Source organism: Octopus bimaculoides, chromosome 12 (assembly GCF_001194135.2).
Source record: "Octopus bimaculoides isolate UCB-OBI-ISO-001 chromosome 12, ASM119413v2, whole genome shotgun sequence".
Lineage (NCBI taxonomy): Eukaryota > Metazoa > Mollusca > Cephalopoda > Octopoda > Octopodidae > Octopus > Octopus bimaculoides.
The window spans coordinates 60,513,372-60,534,893 of record NC_068992.1 but is presented as its reverse complement, the minus strand read 5'-3'; the positions used below and the strand labels follow the sequence as shown (position 1 = coordinate 60,534,893).

The following is a 21,522-nucleotide window of genomic DNA, read 5'->3' as shown; positions in this document are numbered from 1 at the left end:
ACATACACACACACACACACACACACACACACATATATATATATATATATATATATATATATATATATATATATATATACGCAAATATCGAACAGTAAGAAAGAATACTCAACACCGAATTGGTGGATAACGTTTCTTTATTTGTGTATTAAGTCTACTACTGTTTTCATGCTAAGGAAGCCTCGACAATTATCAAGCACATCATAGAGAACATCGGTGTTTGACTCCATTTCCGATCAATATTTAATCGAAAATAGAGACGAACACCAATGTTCCATGATTGGCTTGATAATTGTTGAAGGCTTCCATAACTTGAAACGCATTCACACACAAACAGATGCGGTATACATGTGTGTATGTATGTATGTATGTATGTATGTATGTCATTATTCCGTTTTATTTCAAGATTTCTTGTCAACAGACAGAGCCGGTTTTTAAGCTGATGTCAAGGGTCGATGTCAATGATTAACACCGTCCCCTGAAATTGCTGGACTTGTGCAAAAATTGGAGAATATTACTATTTTATTATTTTGTACAACTTTGCATTTAATATTCCATGAGAAAAATATACTACTTATTGAATGACTGATGTGTAAAAGACAAGATAAAGTAGTTTGTTTTTCAGAATGAGATAATGAGCGAGAATAATTGAACTGCTTATTACGACCTACTAAAGTTTATTTGTGGTCAAATTGAGTTGCGCGCACGCAACTTTGTTTTATCGTCTACAGCAAATTGGTCTGTAAACTATTTACACATAAGATGATTACAAGTTAGAAATGAAATGGAGAAATGGTAAATTTCAGAACTGTCTTCTCTTAAATATTGTATAATTGGTTATGCTTCAGCATTTTCTTTATTCTCTCAGGTCAGAGACTTACTGCCATAATATTTACTAGAAATGTTTCGAGCCATATGTTTATTGACTGGACATAATGAGAAAATATAGCAAATTTAAATCATTTGCTTCACTAACTTCAGAAGGTAACTGAAAGTGATTATACTTACGTTCGTTGAGAAACGAAAATTATTGTCTCATTGAGCGAAGTTCTATATCCGGTCATTTACTACACTAGAGATTATGTAGTAAATATTAACAGTGAAAGAAGATTCGAAAATAATATATAGGAGATTACTTTTGTTAATTGTCACTTCTTTGACGCGGAATATTAAGAAATGGATGTGACATTAGTTTCAAAATTTTCTGTAAACATTCCATCAGACTCTTCGTTGACGTACGCAATACACCAAAAGACCTATATGAGGAGAGAACCGTGTAGAACATCGAGAGCATAAAATCAAAATTTGCTTTAAATTCACATACCACAAGGTTCATGAATTTCATAGTATTTAGCAACGCACAAATAATGTTTAAAGCAAGAAAAAATTAGGAGGATTTTCAACATGTCCCCGATATTTATAATTATCAATTTTGATATTTTAAGATTAGTCCCTTATGTGACTTCGATATGTGACTTCGATATGTCACTCGCACTTTCCATTCCTTTGCGATTAAGATTTATCATATCTTCCTATCAAAAAATATCTATATCCATATTAGCAACCTGTGTGTCCTATTTAACGTGGATATACTGTAAGAAAGCTACAACACTACGGTTTTCTTCGGGAAACATCTCGTATTGAGACATACGGCTAAGAAACCCACAAATATATCAGTAGCAGACGAACAGCATCAGGTAGCGGCGTTGGAATTGCTAGTAGTGGGATTTCTGCGTTACTCTGCGTCATCAGTAGCAAGTATCCACTAGCAACCACATGCTTAGACAAAGTAGCAAGTATCCACTAGCAACCACATGCTTAGACAAAGTAGCAAGTATCCTCTAGCAACCACATGCTTAGACAAATAGCTTTAGTCTCTACTGATATATAGAAAAATCAGTGATTAACAAATCTCCAGTGTTGGAAATAGTTGGCGGGATTGAGATGCGCGACTTCTAGAAATCCCCGATCTAGCAATTCCACCGCAGATACTGAGCATACTTTTTGTCAGCTACTGAGACTTCTGGGCTTTTTAGCACTATACTTCTAAAAGAGATGTTTTTAGTCTGAATATAAAATATGTAGAATGGATATAATTGTTTTTGATAGTATATAGTGGAATATTTGCATTTATAAACTGTTTAATGTTTTTGTATAATGAAATTGTGGTCTATAGAATTTATATTGAAAATATATTCATTTTCAGTAGCTTCATAAAGGTAATTACAAATAAACATCCTAAAACTACCACACTGGCATTTGATCTGAGGACTTACTATTTTCCTAATGACTGGTAGAAAATTACCCAGGGATACCTTCAGCATGAAAAGGAAGAGCATTACAAATTCTGTGCGAATATAATAGTTCGGGAGTAATAATTCTACGAGGACAACGATGGTATATTTCTGATCACGAATGTAAATGGTACAACTAACCACTGGTGTGGCATATTTATCTACCTATTATTCATTTTATCATTAAATAAAAAGCCTTAGGTATTGGTTAATGAATGCTTATAGGTTGATTGTTATATTTATTGATAATATTTTACACCACACCTTTTCTTTCACCATAGCATACAATCTTTTCTCAGCTATTTTATTTCCCAACATTTCTTTCTGCCAGCCATTTTCAATGCTACGATTTGTTCACGGTTTGTTTGAGTAATCATATTTAATTAAGAGTAAACAATAAAACAAGGATGTTAGGAAGCTTTATACAACATTTGCGACTATTTTTGCGAAGCGAACAAAGCAATTTGAATTTATGTTTAAATAATGGGTAAAATTATTATGCTTGAATAACGGGTAAACGTGAGGCCACACCCGGTATTTTTATACATTGTTATTAGATGTGAACACAGTTCAGCCGTAGATATTCTTAAAAAATATTGCTGGTCAACAATATTTGAGTGTTGAATCTGCTTGACCTAGTGAATAGAGTATTCGGTTCAAGGACATAACTTCCTAGGTCAAGCGTACAAGGGTAGAGAGAGAGGGGCGGGCGAGAGAGAGAGGAGGCGAGGGGGGGAGAGAGCCAATGTCTACACGTGACTGCAATGACTTTTCAAGTGAAAGCTTAGCATACGTTTATCAATTTTATTCGCTCGTTCGTCACGGCTAAATGCACCACACTGAGATATGAACTGTAAACATTAATGATTAGAGCAATTAAAAATATTTTCTTTCCATAGACATAAAGGGGATTCTGCTTAATATCGGTTTCAAACTTTGGCACAAGATCAGTAATTTCGGAGGAGGGGGTAAATCGATTACTTTATCGACGTCAAAAGGATGGAAGAATTCGACCTCGGCTGCATGTGAATTCGGAACGTAAAGACAGTCGAAATGACGATAAGCATTTTACTGGGCGTGCTAATAGTTCTGCTAGCTCGTCGCCTCAGGGTTCATTTAATATTGATAACAAATTCATCTCAAATTGATCTCAAATTTTGGCAGAAGGATAGCAATTCCGGGGCGGAGTTGAGTCGATTATATCGACCCCGGTGATGAAAGGCAAAGTCTACATCGGCTGGTTGTGAGCTCAGGACGTAAAGGCGGACTAAATAGGGCTAAGCATTTTAACTGGGCATGCTAATGATTCTGTTAGCTCGCTGCCTCTGGATTTTACTTATAATTATTGTTATTATAGAATCAGCAGAGTGTCAGAAAATAATTTTTGGCATTCGTTCCGGCTCTTTGCATTCTGAGATGAAGATACACGGAAGTCACTTTTGCCTTTCAGCCTTTCGGTATCAATAAAATAAGTACCTGTCTAGAAGTTGGGTCGACGATACGGAGCCAAATAAGAATTTCGTAAACTACAACCAGAAAGCAAAAGACACCCGACTGATTTGCATGCAGCTATTGACCAAAATGTTTCAGCCTCTACTTAAAGATGAGCCATCTTCTCCGAAGCTTTTTTCTGTCTTTACTACAATACTCTCTATCCTCCTCAGAGTTAACTATTAAACTCCAGCCTCTACTTAAGCACATCTTTCTCGCTCATTTCTCCCCACGTCGCAAATCACTGTTCCCACTAATCCTTCTCCCTCTAAATGACATCTATCTAGAGCCCCTTCCTTCTCACCCATGCTATATCCTCCCTACACTTGCCTACTGCACAATATAAATTATATTGTCTTCAGCAAGTTCATCAATATTCTCCTCACAAAACAATTAAAAAAAGAAAGAAAAATTCGACTCTGAAAGGCATGAAATTTACAGGAAGACAATAGAAATTGTTAAGAAGCATTTAAAGTATCATTTCTATCCTTCCGTCGTTGTTGAAATACAGAACGAGAGAAATTCTAGTTCGATTTCATCGATTATACCTCAACTCCAAAATACCACCATCCCACCTTACCCCACCCTAAACATTGATTGCATTATGTCAATGCTACAATCCAATATTTCTATTTATTCTATTAATTATGGCTAATTGCAATTTTAACCATTTAATGTTTAATTTGAATGATAATAGTTTCGAATTTTTGGCGCAGGGCCAGGGGGTTTTTGAGGAGAGGGCGAAGCTGATTATATCAACTCCAGTACTTTATTGATACTTATTTTATCAACCCCGAAAGGAGGAAATGCAAAGTCGACCTCAGTAGAGTTTGAACTCAAACCGCAGAAACGGGCAAAATATCGCTAAGGATATTAACGATTCTACCAGCTCACTGCCTTAATTTCAATTAATAATAATAATATACGACCACTTTAAGGTGGCGAGCTGGCAGAAACGTGAGCACGCCGGGCGAAATGCTTAGCGGCATTTCGTCTGTGTTTACGTTCTGTGTTCAAATTCCGCCTAGGTCGATTTTGCCTTCATCCTATTAAGTACCAGTTGCTTACTGGTGTTGATCTAATCAACTGATCACCTACCCCAAAAATTTCGGGCTTTGTACTTAGAATATACGACCATTTTTGTCACATGACTTAATGAAAACCTAACAGAAGGAATTATGTTCGAAGCGAAAAAGTCCCTTGATGAACTCATAAGTGTTATATGAGATGATTTTGAAAAAAAAAAGAAGATAAAGCTAAAATGTGTAGGGAAATGGTCTAGTGGTGATAGTTTTTCTCACGTGATCATAAAGTCGTCAGTTCAATTCCTGGACCGGCTGGCATGTTCTATCTTTAAGCAAGGTACTTAATTTTAAGTGGCTGCGCTCTCCTCACTTCAAATGACTACCACCGGGTTGCCGGCGCAGCCCTGTTTCCCTCTAGCTTTCACATTCTGTCTGTTCCTCTAGGCTATATTATGGGTATCTTTATCTGATCATGACTACATAGGCAGAAAACGAATTAGATAAGGCATAGGACATGTTACCAAGCCATATTCGAGAAAGAAATGACCGGTTGTGTGCTATGCTAATATTGGTTCCACAGCCTTCACTAGTTACTGGAAGCTTTATGCAGTCAAGAAACTTTCTTGAAATAACAGTAAGATCATTTTCAACATACTTATAATTTTAAAAAGTCTCATTTTGATATTCCTTTCTAATTCTGGAACAAGGCCTGCAATTTTGAGAGAAGAGGGAACTCGATTACATCGATCTGAGTGCACAACTAGTACCTATTTTATCGATCGCGAGGGACAAAGTTGACCGGAAATAATGCTTCAAGCGTTTTTACTGATATATTCATCTATATATCATACTTAATATATATACATACACAGTTGACAGGCCAGTTACTGCAATATTTGTCCTGACATGACATATCTAATGGACGTGCTGTACTAAGACATAATAAGTGTCAGAGAGACATAATAAATTCGTTCCCCAGGCTTTTATTGTATTTTTAACACAACACGTCCTTAAGAGATTTTATCTCGGGGCAAATACCGCAGTGACTGTAGAGTGATATGTAGAGAGATATTTTAACTTATTAGAGCCTCATTTGTGTATACCAGGCTTTTTTTTACTGATATGTATAGATGTATATTTCTTTCTGTACAACATACAGACTTCCTATGAAATAAATACTGCGGAATAGACCCTATTTTTTTGACAAAACGGAAACGGAAAATCAAAGATCGTTTTCAGAGGCGTTAATTTTCATTATTTTCCGCTTAATTTCGACATTTTCTTTGGTAGATGATTGCTTATAGATGCATATAGAAATAATTCTTCAGGCGTAAACCATTAAGGAATAACAAAACGAAGAATATAGATAGCAACCTTTGGCTATAACAATGGCAGCGGAGGTTAGAATAAAAAAAAGAAGCAATATATAGATATATAAACATATTATAACGAAATTTTACAGCCTTCCCCAACATCTGTACAGGATATGATGCATAAAGAACAGTAAAATTTGTTTTATGCTCTCTATGTATTATATTGTCGATGTGTTCACTATATGTTTAAATGTAGCCTTGAGTTACGAAGAATACATTTAAACAACTCTTTGCGCCCTCTCTCTAGGGTCGATAATTTATCTATCAGATATACAGAATGTTAAATCGATTTCTCCACAAATCTGTGTCACTATGTCGAAGTTAGAAATGTCACTATTTGCGCTGTTGCTGTTTTTGTTGTTAAACTGATGCTCTCGTTGTGTTCTCGTGTTTATTGTAACCGGATTATTACGGCTGTTGTTGTTTACTTCTTATCTTAAATATCGATATTAAGACGACTTCAGAATGATGCATAGTGAATGGCGGACAGAAAGTTTCTCAATTTTTCAGTCACGTAGAAAATGCAATTATTCTGCTTAGCCAATAAATGCCAAGAGATTTAGAATATAATTTCCCATCAGACAACTTTAATCTACCATTTGTAACGGAATATTTATGATATTTAGTATTGACCAGAATATTATACACAGAATAACTGTCATTTTGACTGATAACAAAAATGAAATTTTTCCTAAGCAAGAAAATTAAATGCTGTGAAATTAATTCTCAATTAATCCAATTTCTTTTTGGCCATTTTCTTTGAGACTTTGTGACAAATACCACAAGGACTTCGTTTTCTTTCTCCGACTAAAAGGCACATTTTAATTAATCATAAATTATATTGCCCGAGTTATTCAATAAAACAGTATCTCCCTGATTTCTACTACATACAAAAACAAAAATATTAAACCTTACTAACCACCTCTCATGCTACTTGTTACCATGCACGCTATTTGCTGAAACTTAAAGTTCTTACATCCATTCCCAGCACAGACATTCATAGACTGCTGCCTGCTAATACTTATTTATTCTGGTTTTAGTTGCTAACAACTCTGAGATATATATTACTTTGTGATGTCCCATATCTAATTGAGGACAATAGTTTCTCAATCCATTCCTTGTGCAAGTAAAAACTTTATGTTGTTGGTTCTTTTTACGAGCTTCCCCAAATTTGGTGATGACTACACAGCATTATTTTGCTGCCTACTAATTCTTTTCTGTTGCTGTGTTTTAGTTTATAGCTTGAAGTACATCATAACAGTTTGGCTTTGTTACATTTACAATCTACTGTAATGTCATAGTTAGACTTGTATTTACATATTGATTGTATTAATCATCGTAAAGCTAAATGAGTTCTTAACGAATAACCTAGTTGTTCACTGCAGTCGCTTATTACTTGAATACAACTACACATTGAAGAGCTTCTAACTCGAAATATCGGTTAATTTTTACTTTCCTCTCAGCGATCGAACTTGTTAAAACTCAATAGCCTCTAATTTAGAAAATCCTCTGTACAGGTTTAAGGAAGGAGAAAGTAAAGCATTCTCAAGTGACACAAGTACTTCATGAAAATCAACAAAGCAGTATTTTTCAAAATACTTCCAGCCCAAAGAGCATGAACTAAATCAAGGTATCTTTGGTTTGGTAACTACGACGGAGATAAACTATCATTTGGATGTAAGTTTTCATGCACAAAATTACAGTTAACCAAGCCATTTTGATATTTGCCGTATTCGAGCATTCTTATGTGTAATTCTGTCGAACAGCTTTTAATATGTATGAACTGTATTCGGTTAACATTTAGACACATCATGAAGATCTACCTTCTTTTGCCTGTAATGTACAGGCATTTTTACTCTTTTTTTTCAATATGGATAAGATTGGAGAGGTTGAGGGTAATGTCCTCTTCGACTAAACACTCAGGCTTCATCAAGCACGTGCATGAAGGGAAATGTTACCCCTTAGAAAACATTCTCTAAAAAGTAGATGAGTGGTGATTATGTCTTTAGTGAATAGCCCTAGTTTTAGGTATGTCTCTGCAGGCATACGTACCTTGTCTGCTTGGAACAGTCCTCAATCAAAACGCTTCAATTCATTTTCTTATATACATATTTTTACCTTTACTTCTTTTCATATTTGATTACATTTAAATCTTTGTATCCATGCCCCTTGTTGCAAATGAAGACATTACTATTATTTTCATTAACTCTTTTCATTTTCCGCCTTTATTTGGCCAGACAGTTTTCCCCTGGCTCGTGATTATAGCGAAAGTGGAAATGTGTTGGATGCTGTTGGATGATTACCATAGAATGAACAATACTGAGTTTTGATTAATAAATAAACAGTTGATACGCTACATTGCATTAAACAATGTTATCTACAGAGAAATAATATGGCCTTGAAGCTGGTGTTACAACAGGTGATACGCTGTATTTTACTGGGTCAATATTAAAACAAGGGGGAAGAGCTGGAGCTTAAATTAACATAAACAGTTGATACACTATGTATATTCTTATTTCTTTACTGCCCACAGCGGGCTACACACAGAGGGGACAAACAAACGGATTAAGTCGATTATATCGACCCCAGTGCGTAACTGGTACTTATTTAATCGACCCTGAAAGGATGAAAGGCAAAGTCGACCTCGGCGGAATTTGAACGCAGAACGTAGCGGCAGACGAAATACTGCTAAGCACTTCACCCGGCGTGCTAACGATTCTGCCAGCTCGCCACCTTATGTATATTCTACTTTGTATATTCTACTGGAATATATGTATATTCTACTGGATCAATGTTGGCCCCAGAGGAATATATTAGAGTTTAAATGAATACACGAAGTATTGACACGTTATATGTTATACAAGGCCATATGCAGTTAAAATCAACATAGGAGCAGTTGACACATTATATATATTTGAGTTAATGTTGACCCCAGTAAGCATTATATATTGTTTTTAAATCAATGTATGAGCATTTGTAAGGCAGTGACTTGGCAGAAGGGTTAGCACACCGGGAAAAATACTTAACGGTATTTCGTCCGTCTTTACGTTCTAAGTTCAAATTGCATTGAGGTAGATTTTGACTTTCATCCTTTCGGGGCTGATTAAAATAAGTAGCGGTGGAACACTAGGGTCGCTGTAATTGACTTAACTCCCAATATTGCTGGCCTTGTACGAAAATTTTAAACTAATATATGAACATTTTGTACGCTCTATATCATTGACTCAATATTGACCACAAAGGAATAAAATATAGTTTCAATACAGCACAGTCGATGCTTTATTTTCAAACTAATCTACAGACAATACTACAATCTACAAAGCCAATAACTACTTCATACCAATACTAACTGATATTTCAGCATCAAGTCATCAGAAATCTCAGATTTTCCACTTCAAATAAACTCAAACACAAGCAGGCACATTAAACACGTTAACACGCACACTTATATATATATATATATATATATACAAGCACAGGGACACGCATATATCTATGGATACTTGTACACACTCACGTGCCCACGCATACAAGCGCACACGTCCACGTATCACATACATACATCCACATACTTGACACAGCTGGTGTAGAAGCTACAATAAAGGTCAAGTTGAAGTGTAATCGAATAGCTATCATTAAGATAACCACAATATTGAAACAGTAAACCTATTTACGTTCTCAGTTATATTGATGTTGTTGTAACAACTACAACTACAACAACAACAATAACATCAACAACAACAACAACAACAATAATAATAATAATAATAATAATAATAATAATAATAATAATAATAATAATAATAATAATAATAATAATAATAAATGCTCTGATGTAGAACCAGACACTAAATCTCATGGTTCTTAACTGATTGGAGGTGTTGACATGTACAGGTTTTGTCTTGGTATAAAGATGGGCTACAGCAAATATTCTGCTCAATACCACAGATGTTCTTGTCACTTACTTGACCATGACCAGTTGAGCATGTCCCTTAGTGGCTGATGATATGTGCATCTCTGATCACGCGCAAAAGTAGTGGGAGAGCATCCCAGCCATTTGTTGAGAAAAATTCTTTGGGGTTTGGATAACACACCTCTGAAAACGTGTTTCTTAATCATTCTTAAGCAAACATCATTCAGGGACTTTTTGAGTGGGATGGGCTACTCGACCTAAAGATAATTCTTACTGGGTCCCACGTGCAAGTTCACGCGCTGTTTATCTTGATATGAGATCACCATGTCGCGCACGTATAGTTGAGATGCATGTGCCTGGTGTACCCTTAACAGACAAATGTGTTGGGCTTCGTATATTTGTGTCCCGGTGTCACTTTGATGGGATGTGCTGCTCTCTCACACGATAATAATAATAATAATAATAATAATAATAATAATAATAATAATAATAATAATAATAATAATAATAATAATAATAATAATAATCATGACAACAACAACAACAACAACAACAATAATAATAATAATAATAAGTATGGACTTGACAGCAAAAAATTGGTACGATCACAAACCCGAAGGCATCGTCGAAAATAGAAATGCAAAGGTCCTATGGGATTTTATGACTCAGTGCGACCATGAGATAGAGAATAGGAAGCCGGACATAGTCTTAATTGGGAAAGAAAACAAACGATGCTGGATCATAGATATAGCTTGCTCTAGGTAAGAACAAGGTATGCGATAATGAAGAAAGGAAAGTCGAGACATATGACAGGTTAGCTTGGGAAGTGAAGCAGTTGTGGTCGATGAAAAAGTAGCAGTTGTACCAATAATTGTCGAAACCCTGGGGACAGTGAGCAAAAATCTCGAGAATAAGGGCGGAGCACTTTCAGAAAACAGCCCTGCTTGGAACCGCACGAAAGTGCTCGAAAAATAAGAGGTGTTACCTTAGTTCACTGATAAAGAACAGCTAACACGTTAGAAGCTGTTGAAAGGCAATAATAATAACAACAACAACAACAACACCAATAATAATAATAATAATAATAATAGTAATAATAATAATAATAATAATAATAATAATAATAATAATAATGATGTTGTTATTGTATAGCCCTTTATTCATTCTCAGCAAGATAACCTACCGCTAAAACATATCATGTATGACAATATCGCTAATTTTGGGGTTTTCAATCAGATACCAACAGTGGCTACTTTATACAGTGGGACATTCCATTCTTTGTCATGATAGCGATTGACTTGAGGTAGATTTATCTTGCAGTTTGTCCGTCCACATACACGCTAATTTGTTGAGTGTTTATATACGGAATGGAATTTCCCGTGATTCTCTTCAAAATTTACAAAATGAAACATTTGTATTTAGAAAATTAATTAACAGTTGTTGTTGTTGTTGTTGTTGTTGTTGCTGTTGTTATTTATCCACAGGCCAGCCTGCTTGTAACGATCAATCAATAAATTGCATTAGTGTCCATCACAACGTCTGTCTTTAAACACATACACACACGTACACACACATATGCGTATAAACATAAACAATTATGCCCCCGTATATATGAAGTTGTGTCGGGTTTACCTATCTACCTAGTTAGCTACTTCACTAACTATCGCTCTCTCTCTCTCTCTCTCTCTCTCACTCGCTCTCTCACTTTCTGACACTCTCTCTCTCTACCGCTTTATACAGCTATTGTCCTTTCGCTTCCTCTATCTATCCATCTATCTATCAGTATTTCTATATCTATATATATGTACACGTGTTAGGCACTGGGAATTACTACTGAGAGAAAGTGTGCTACTTAAGACGAGAGAACCATTCCTAAGTTCCTTTTACCCCCATTATGTTGAAAAATTATTATCAAAGAGTGAAAAGAATGCTAAGATCACATATTATTTCCGTATAATTCTTTTATTAAATTTTCCTGTAGTCGCGGATAGTACCATTTCGCTCTTTTTCTGAGATCCCCTGCATGACATAACGAGATTATAAAATTAGTTAGTTTAAAGTTATTTAAAAATTAATATCAACCGAGTTTTTGTCTTTTAACAATGGAGAATTGAACTGAAAAGCAATCGATGTAGAGAAAGAAAAGTGTTTGTGAAATATCAGGCATGTTTTTTTCTCTTATTGTTTTCATAGATCCAGTTTATATTTGTCTCGTGTGATGGTCCCTTGTGTAGTTACATTTAACTACGTATGTTCGTCCCATGTGTAAATGAGGAATTGCTGATTGTATTTTCTTGTTGCTTATCCGTTAGGATCATTTAGAATCAGTATTCTTTTTATTTCATCTCGCCATGGCAATTTGCCATCACTTTCTATTGATAGCATTTGAAATATAGCCAGCGTTCTATACACATGCGATTTGACTCATTGGCAACAACTTGCCTTTCTAATACACAACAAATAAACACTTATTTAGAATCTAATATATTTCATTACACTCTAATATACCGCCTTCCACAAAAATGTATTCATGCATGCATATACTCTTTCTCTTTACTCTTTATATATACATATATATAGTCCACAGATGAAATCCAGAGAGTCTTCGTATACACAACACCTAGTTGGGCTCCAAAGGTTCATACTTAAACCCCGATGTGTTTATAGGGGATCGATTCCACAAGGTAAAGAGGGCTATAAGAGGGACCAAGTTGAGTGGGGATAGAGGCAATTAAGCGGATAAACAAGTTAGACACATTAAATATATGAAATATATTACCTTCAGTATGAAATACAATATATATATGTATGTATGTATGTATGTATGTATGTATGTATACACGCAAAACGACAGAAAGCAAAAGGTGGAGACTTTCAGTCGATGACTTTTTCAAGTATAAATATATAGATATCTATATTAATAGGTCTAACTCATGCAAAGTACAATCGACAGAGAAAATGAAAGGGGTGGAAGAGAGGTGTTATAAGTCCAACAGCTGTTTCTGGTGGCTCGGAGATCCGTAATAATGTTGGTAGTTGTAGTTCATCACATTATGCAGTCGTATAGAGGCAATTAACATTGGATAATTTGAGCCTCGGGCATCAGAGTAGAGAATATCTTGCATTTCAGATATTAATGGAGAGAAGGTTGAATACAGAAAGATTAAATGTAAGATCTTCTGTAGTCTGATGATGGAGGCTTGTCCTATCCAATCTTAATTCTATCCATACGGCTACATATTGCAATGAACTACATCTACCAACATTATTATGGATCTTCGGGCCCTCAAAAATAGCTGTTGGACTTATAATACCTTTTTTCTACTCCTTTAATTTTTTCTTTCGTTTGTAATGTGGACCTATTAATATAAATATCTAAATATTAATACTTAAAAAAAGATTCATCTGAAAGTCTCCGCCTTTTACTTTGTCTCGTTTTGCATGTATTCATATATACATATTTAGTATTTCATACCCAAAATATCGTATTTAGTATATTAAATGTGTCTAATTTGTTTATCCACACAATTGCCTCTCTCCCTCTCTTTCTCTCTCTCCCACCGTCTCTTTCTCTCTCTCTCTATATATATATTTATGTGTGTGTGTGTAGGTGTGTTTGTGCATGCGTGTGTGTGTATGTGTACGTATATCTATGTGTGGGTGTCTTTGTGTCTGTGTTTGTCCTCGCCACAGCTTGACAACCGGTTTTGCTGTGTTCATCCCTACCAACCGTAATATAGCGGTTTAGCAAAACAGACCTATAAAATAAGTGCTTGGCTTTAAAAAAAAACAAAGTCCTGATGTGATCTGTCCGAATAAAACCCTTCAAGGCGGTGCCCCAGCATGGCTGCAGTCAAATAACTGAAACAAGTAAAAAAAAGATTGAAGTGTATTTCATATAGCATATTATAAATAAAAACGAATGGTTAAATTAACTGGTGAAAAGAGAATATAACATAATAGAACACTATATACACCTAAAGAGAAGGCGTCAGCTGAGATATGAATTATGCTTCACTAAATGGATGTGATTAAATAGAATAGAAGAACAGCAGTATAGAAGAATACATAAAGATGACCGTTATGTAAGGGGCGGTGCGCTGTAGAAGCATGTAAAGTTGTGATATTTATATGATACCATTATAACATGAATTAAGAACTGCCGTTCTGTGTTATTCTGCGTAACTGTCAGTATGTTCTTCCCTACACACCTTTCTCATTCAACTTGGATACACCCTTAGTTACGTTTACGTCCGTGTGTCTAACCTAATTCTTTTATTTCTTTCTGTTTCTCCCTACCTCGATCTGTCTGACTGCGTGTCTGTTTATCTCTCTATCTGTCTGCCTGTCTTTTTGTCTGTCTGTCTGTCTGCCTGTCTCTATCTATCTATCTATTTTTCCTACATTATTTCCACACACACACGCATATATATATACGTACATATACATTTACATATATATATATATTAACCCTAACCCTTACCGAGTTCTCATACTGGATATATGCGACGCAGTAAATATTCTCTGCAGACATATTACGTTTTGGTATCACGCTATATTTCATGTTGAGAACAATTTAGGTCTTGTTAGACACAAGATGTGATCTATTTCTAGCACATTGAATGTCCACGTTAGTGGTCAACGTCATATATAAAAATGTACTTTAATCCCCTGAGATTGCAGATACTGTTTCTGAATCTCTTTGATTCTTTAAATGTGCTAGCTTCCTGGTAATTAATCGATATTAATTAATATATGATTTTTTGCCATATTTTGTGATAATATATATATTATATATATGTATATGTATATGTATACATACATCTATTCACATACATATATGCATATAATCATGCACACATATTCTCTATTTATGTTCCTTTGCCTCTCTCTCGATTTCTCTCTCCACGTCTCTCTATTATTCTCTTTCTTTTCACCACCAGGGAACTTCTTACCTTCCCCCCTTTCCCCCCTTCGCTCCTTCCTTCCCCATCTACTTACATACCCACCCACCTTCGTCCCTATTATATTCTCGTATCTCTTGTCACCAATCAGATTCTGTGTTCTGTCGTTAGAATTATTCCAAACTGCTACCAACGGATTTAATACGACTTTGTTTTTGTCAAGGTAAGTTGTACCTATGTCTAATATATGAGACATAACACGTATTTTCATTATACACACACATGCATACATACACACTCGTACAGGGACACATGCATACATGTATGTATCTGCATACGTACAGGCAAATGCAAACACAGATTTATTGAGACACACAGACATAGACATAGACATATACATAAAAACCAAGAGACGTGTTCTTATACAGATATACGCATAGGGTAACACTCACATATACCCGCATTAATAATTTACCATACATACGCACACATACATACATATAGATTACTTCATCAGTTACAAACACACGCAGTAACATACCGACGCGTATTTACATACATGCTTACGTATTCGCATACATCCTCAGGTTGTGACACACACATATACACATACACATATGCACACATGCAGGGATACTCAAAAGGAATAAAAATAGATCATATTTAATTTTTCATTAATTTAAAATGCATTTCTTTTCACAGCAACTTTACAAAAATTTTACAAAAATTTTACAAAATATTTCCAATCTGCCATCTTGTCTTTCCTTCCACCGTTCTTTTCTTCTTTTCTTTCGACTTTTGATAATCTCCCTCTCTCTCTCTCCCTCTCTCTCTATCTCCCTCTCTCTCTCTCCCTCTCTCTCTCTCTCCCTCTCTCTCTCTCTCCCTCTCTCTCCCTCTCTCTCCCTCCCCCTCTCTCTCTCACTCTTTCTCTCTCTTTCTCTTTCTCTCTCTCTCTCTCTCTCTCTCTCTCTCACACACACACACATACATACGCACATACATACTCTTTCTCTCTCACTCTCTCTTTCTCTCACTCTCTCTTTCTCTCTCTCTCTCTTTCCCCTCTCTTTGACTTTCCTCCTTATCAGTTAACTAATCAATACTCGACATTGTCGGCTGATACTAATACATATTCATGCATACATAAAATAGGCGGTGCTCACCGTGGCATCGGGTTTGCCCAGTATTTGGGGTTGAACCAGGCGGTGCCTATCAGAGGTGAGAATGGAGTGCACTTTTAATTCAAAGTAACAGCTTTGTCACATACTCTTTCATCCTTATTTTGTCACGTGATTTATTATGTTAGAGACAGTCGTTTCTTTGGAATACTCAGCCACTTACACCAGAATTCAAAGAGAAAATAATTCTGTTGCACAAAAAGATGAAATCCTCAACGTCGACACCGACCGAGGATCCCTAAAAGACAACATAAACATTTCTGGTCAATCATCTTCTCTAACTCTGTTCTTGATTCAATTCATGGCAACATCTCTTCACTATAAAAGCGCGTGGCTTAGTGGTTAAGGGCGTTGGACTCATAATCATAAGATTGTAGTTTCGATTCCTGGACCGGGTGACGCGTTGTGTTTTTTAATATAAAACTTCATTTCACGTTGCTCCTGACACTCAGCTAACAAAAATCAGTTATCTTGCGAAGAACTGGCGTCCCATCCAGGTGTGGAATGTATACGCCATGAAACCGGGAAACCAGCCCTTATAAGTCGGCATGACCCGAGAATATATCTTTACCTTTACCAAACATATCTTCACTTCACGCACAATACTACTGCAGGATGTAATATTCAACAGAAAAAGACAGACATGACTATTTCAGGACTTCCATTTCTCGAGTAAATAGATTTTAGTAACGCTACATCTGCTAGAAATACCAGCTCCATATTTTTTTTACTTTACAATCTTAAGATAAAATATGGAAAACTATATTAAAGGAGACTTTAGATAATCCTTTCTATTATAGGCACAAGGTTTGAAATTTGGAGAGGGGGGAATAATCAATTACAGCAGCCCCAGTAGGTAACTGGAACCTATTTCATCGACCCTGAAAGGATGAGAGGTAAAGTCGACTTTGACCAGATTTATACTCAGAACGTAAGAAATACCGAACTAAACATTTTGCCCGGCGTGCTAACGATTCTGCCAGCTCGCCGCCTTTGAGAAATGTTAGATAATATGGCGTTGGACACACTGTGTCTGAAAGGCAGCATGATTGGCAAGACAGCAATAATTATGGTCGAAGATGTGCTCAATCAGAGCTGAATAGATTGGAAATACTATGCAAATATCACTTTGAAATGATATAAAAACAGATGGATTCTTTTCTATTTCTCTACGCACGCTAATAGCTGAACAAACGGCTTTCATTGTAGATATAATTCGAAGCATTAACCTCCTTAAAATTCATATATATATATATATGACCTTATATGCTAATTATTACGCGCTAGACACACGAAGAGTTAACACTATATAGAAAGGATTATTATAAATGTAAAAACATTGTGCAGAAAATGAAAGCAGTACTAAGATGTTGCCTATGTTATCCGATTAAAACTGTAGTGGTCCTAAGTTTTTCTGTTATTTATGCACGTGTAGTTGGGAGACTGGCATTCTGTGCATGTATGTATTTGTGTGTATGTATGTATGTATGTATGTATGTATGTATGTACATACAAATGTATTCTCCGATTTAAAGCGACATTTATATATAAACAAATTCACTGGAAAATGATGAGCTAACCCTAGCCGGAATCAAACAAACATATCAATATTAATTTGGTTATATGCACATCCGATTGGTCCAAATGTTCTATGTATGTATGTATGTATGTATGTATGTATGTATGTATGTATGTATGTATGCATGCATGCATGCATGCATGTATGTATGTATGTATGTATGTATGTATGTATGTATGTTTGTATGTATCTATAGGAATATACAGGCTGATTCAAATGTCACCATACATAGGAAAAATTTATTTTTTAATAAGAAACACTTAAAAAAAAAACTGTTTCTAATATAAAAAATAAATTGTTCTTATGTATGGCGACTTTTGAATCACCTTGTATTTGTGTGTCTGTGTTCCGTGAGTGTTTATCGGTTTGTTTATTGTGTGGGTATATTGTGCGACAATATGCAGAATTACTTAGTCGACGGATAGAATGCTTGAAAAATTTATTCTCGAATCTTGCACTCGGAGTTCAAGTCCTGGAGAAATCAAATTTTCCCTTTCATCCTGTCAACTAGTCTTGTGCTGGGGAATGTTCTTCTCTCTCTTTCAATCTCTCTCTTAAGCTCTCTCTTATTTTCTGTTGCATTCTCTACCTGTATATCTCTCTTCCCAATCTCTCTCCCTCCCTCTCTTTCTCTCTTTCTCGAAGAATTCGACTGTTGACTCATACACAGAAGAGTAAACGTTGGAGCTTTTCACAAAGCTTATGACAAAGATAATATCACAAGGGTCACATGTTCTGCTCTACATCCAAACAAGACGCAGTATCAGTGCGTGGGAGTGCTCAAATTTGTATAACATGCGTGTGTGTGTGTGTGCGTGTGTGTGAACGTACATATGTACACATAAGTAATGATTCAAGTGTCGACAAAATGTCTCTTCCAGGAATTTGTAATCTTACCGCTGTTCACTTCATACGTTACTGATTGGAAAATGTTGGTTACGATGTTTCAAAAAGGAAATAGATTCAATATATGAACGGAAAAGACGGAGGGAAAAATCCTGAAATATAAATAACTACGGATAAAGATATGAAGTTAGTTATCATTTGGATGTCATGATCATAATTGATAAAACACACTTCACACACAAAAGGAGTACGTATACACACACACACACACACACTCACACACACACACACACACACACACACACACACACACACACACACACACACACACACACACACACACACACACACACACACACACACACACACATATATATATGTATATGGCAAATTTTAGAGGTAATACTTGATAATTGTAAGCACCTGCATATGCCAGATAGTGGCCGAGGTGAAGGAATAAATTAAACGTAAAATTAAACCAGAACACAAAGGATTCCGCGGTACACGTGTTTCAAGCTTTATACACAAACAGTTGTTGCATCATTATATGAGTATATAATTGATAGACAAGATGGTTTAAAGCTATATGCATATTTGTGTATATATGTGTATGTATATGTATAAATGTGTGTGTGTGTGCGTACGTGTGCAGCTTCGCTTGCATTCCTATTGTATTCCTAAGTGCATATATGCTCATCCCTTGGTTTGCTTGAACGGCCTCACTTTTCGAACATATCGCCTGGATATTTACTAAGATGGTCTACAATGCCAAGAATGAGAGATAGAAATACTAATTACTAAGTCGGATATAAATGCCATAGGCTTGTAAGCAGAAGTCGAGAAAATTACTTTTACATCCGCCTTAGCGAAGGTGGAGGTATTGTTTTCAGTCGTCTTTGTTTGTTTGTCTGTGGACAAGATATCTCAGGAATCGGTTGATGAATTCTGATGAAACATTCAGGGATGTTTGGCCTCGTAACCAGCTCAAACTGGTTAGATTTGGGGATGGATCCGGTACCGGACAAGGATTCTGCATTATTTTTCCAGTTTTTTTTAATACTTAATTTTTGAGAGCGGTCGGGTTCATTTTTAGTATTCTCGTTTGTGAGAGCAGTTGAGTTTATTTCAAATATTCTCATTTTAAAAATCACCTCCGGCTAATCGTTGAGATGACGTCAGTGTTGTCTTGGCGGAGGTTTGCGCTCTCTGAGTGCTGTTTTTATTGATTTGGAGAGAAAATTTACATTTATAAGCCAGCTGGTTGTATAATAGTGTGAAAGAAGGTGCCTTTTAACGTGGTTCAACTAAATATTCTATAATACCTGTGTCCATTTGGCAGGGAAAATGTCTTGATATCGTCTCTATGGTTTGTATAATGCAAAAACATTCGCCAAAGTCAATGAGTACTAAAAATATTCTAAATGCAGCTATATCTACCTTGGCAAGTCTAACTATACTCAATAGTAATGGTTTACCTTAGGAATCAGTTTTCATGACTAAAGTATAGCTGCATGATAACCATGCATACAAGCATAGTTGAGTAACGGAAATTAGCATCAAGATATGATTTACCCTGCACAAGCATTAGTTTTGATATTTGGGAAACAAACTCTCAGTTTCTCACATACACTTCGACTGTTTTCAGAATTTTCAAGGTAGAATTGGCAAAGGCAAGACAGTGTAGGCTTGGCTCTTGCCATAACTTCATCAAATATCATAGGTGTACCTATGACTGTGTGAGTGAAAATATTCCATTTTGTTTCAAAAGGAATCGTCTTTACACCATTAATCACAGTTATTGAACTGTACATGCATTTTTCGAATTTTTGTTTTCCAGACTCATACCATCAAATTGATGATGCGTACTGATGTATCACACCTCTTAACTATTATTATTGTTATTATTATTATTATTATTATTATTATTATTATTATTATTATTATTAATACAATACCCTGGAACTTTACTGTAGAATTCCAAACACTTGATATTTGTTTTCGATCCTTGTATTTTGGTCTATATAGAATTTTATATAGCATATTCATTGCTCCTGGCCTGTGTTTTAAACATGACTTTTGCAAAAGGCCATTTCCGTTCTTAATGCATCATTTACATATATCTTTCATACACTCTTTCTCCATTCCAAATCTTGCTTTTACGGAAATTTGCTTCTGTGAGTACAGTTTATTTATATTACAGCCAACTAAAATATACAACAAATGTACAATTGTTTCCCTATTCCATCATACATTTTCATTTACCTCCTCCTTCAACCAAATAACAGCCCACGGAGAGCAACGATGTGGTTACGCTGAACAGAGATAGATCAATAAATGTATTCTCTACAACAAACATTAGAAAAACTTTACGGTGGACACCCGGAAGACACAACACAAGATACTAAATTAGTCTATTTACGGGCTGGGAGAAAAAATCGAAATGAGACGGCTAGGTGTGACTGCAACAGACGATATCTCTGAGGTAAAAACAATAAATCAATGATATAAAGTAATTTAAATAATATATTTAATTATCTATCATGTATAACTCTACATAACAGATACGATGCAAGAGAATATGCAGCGAGTTATTTTATTTATTATTCGGATCGTGTGTTTTTGATATTTATTATATTTGATACTGACGTATAAGATGTCAGCATTATCAATGTATCTCTCTATTTGTGTGACCTTTTGGGCCTATCTATCGTTCTGTTTGTCTGTCTGCCTGTGTGTCAGTCTTTATGCTTATTTTGATAGATTTCTTTCTATATGCTCACATACATGCATATGTATATGCATATATATATATATAAATATATATATATATATATATATATTGCATATATATATATGCACATATATATACATATATATATATACATACATATATATATATATATATATATATATATA

The 21,522-nt window shown here is 35.4% G+C and overlaps 1 long non-coding RNA gene across 1 annotated transcript in view; it reads left to right on the top strand.

Moving 5' to 3' along the window:
• Positions 1–14,984: 14,984 nt before the first annotated feature.
• Positions 14,985–21,522, top strand: part of LOC128249171 (uncharacterized) — a 97,424-nt gene continuing 90,886 nt past the window's right edge. Inside the window, exon 1 of the long non-coding RNA XR_008265267.1 lies at positions 14,985–15,223. This is a non-coding gene — a long non-coding RNA (uncharacterized LOC128249171). The remainder of the gene's footprint in view (positions 15,224–21,522) is intronic.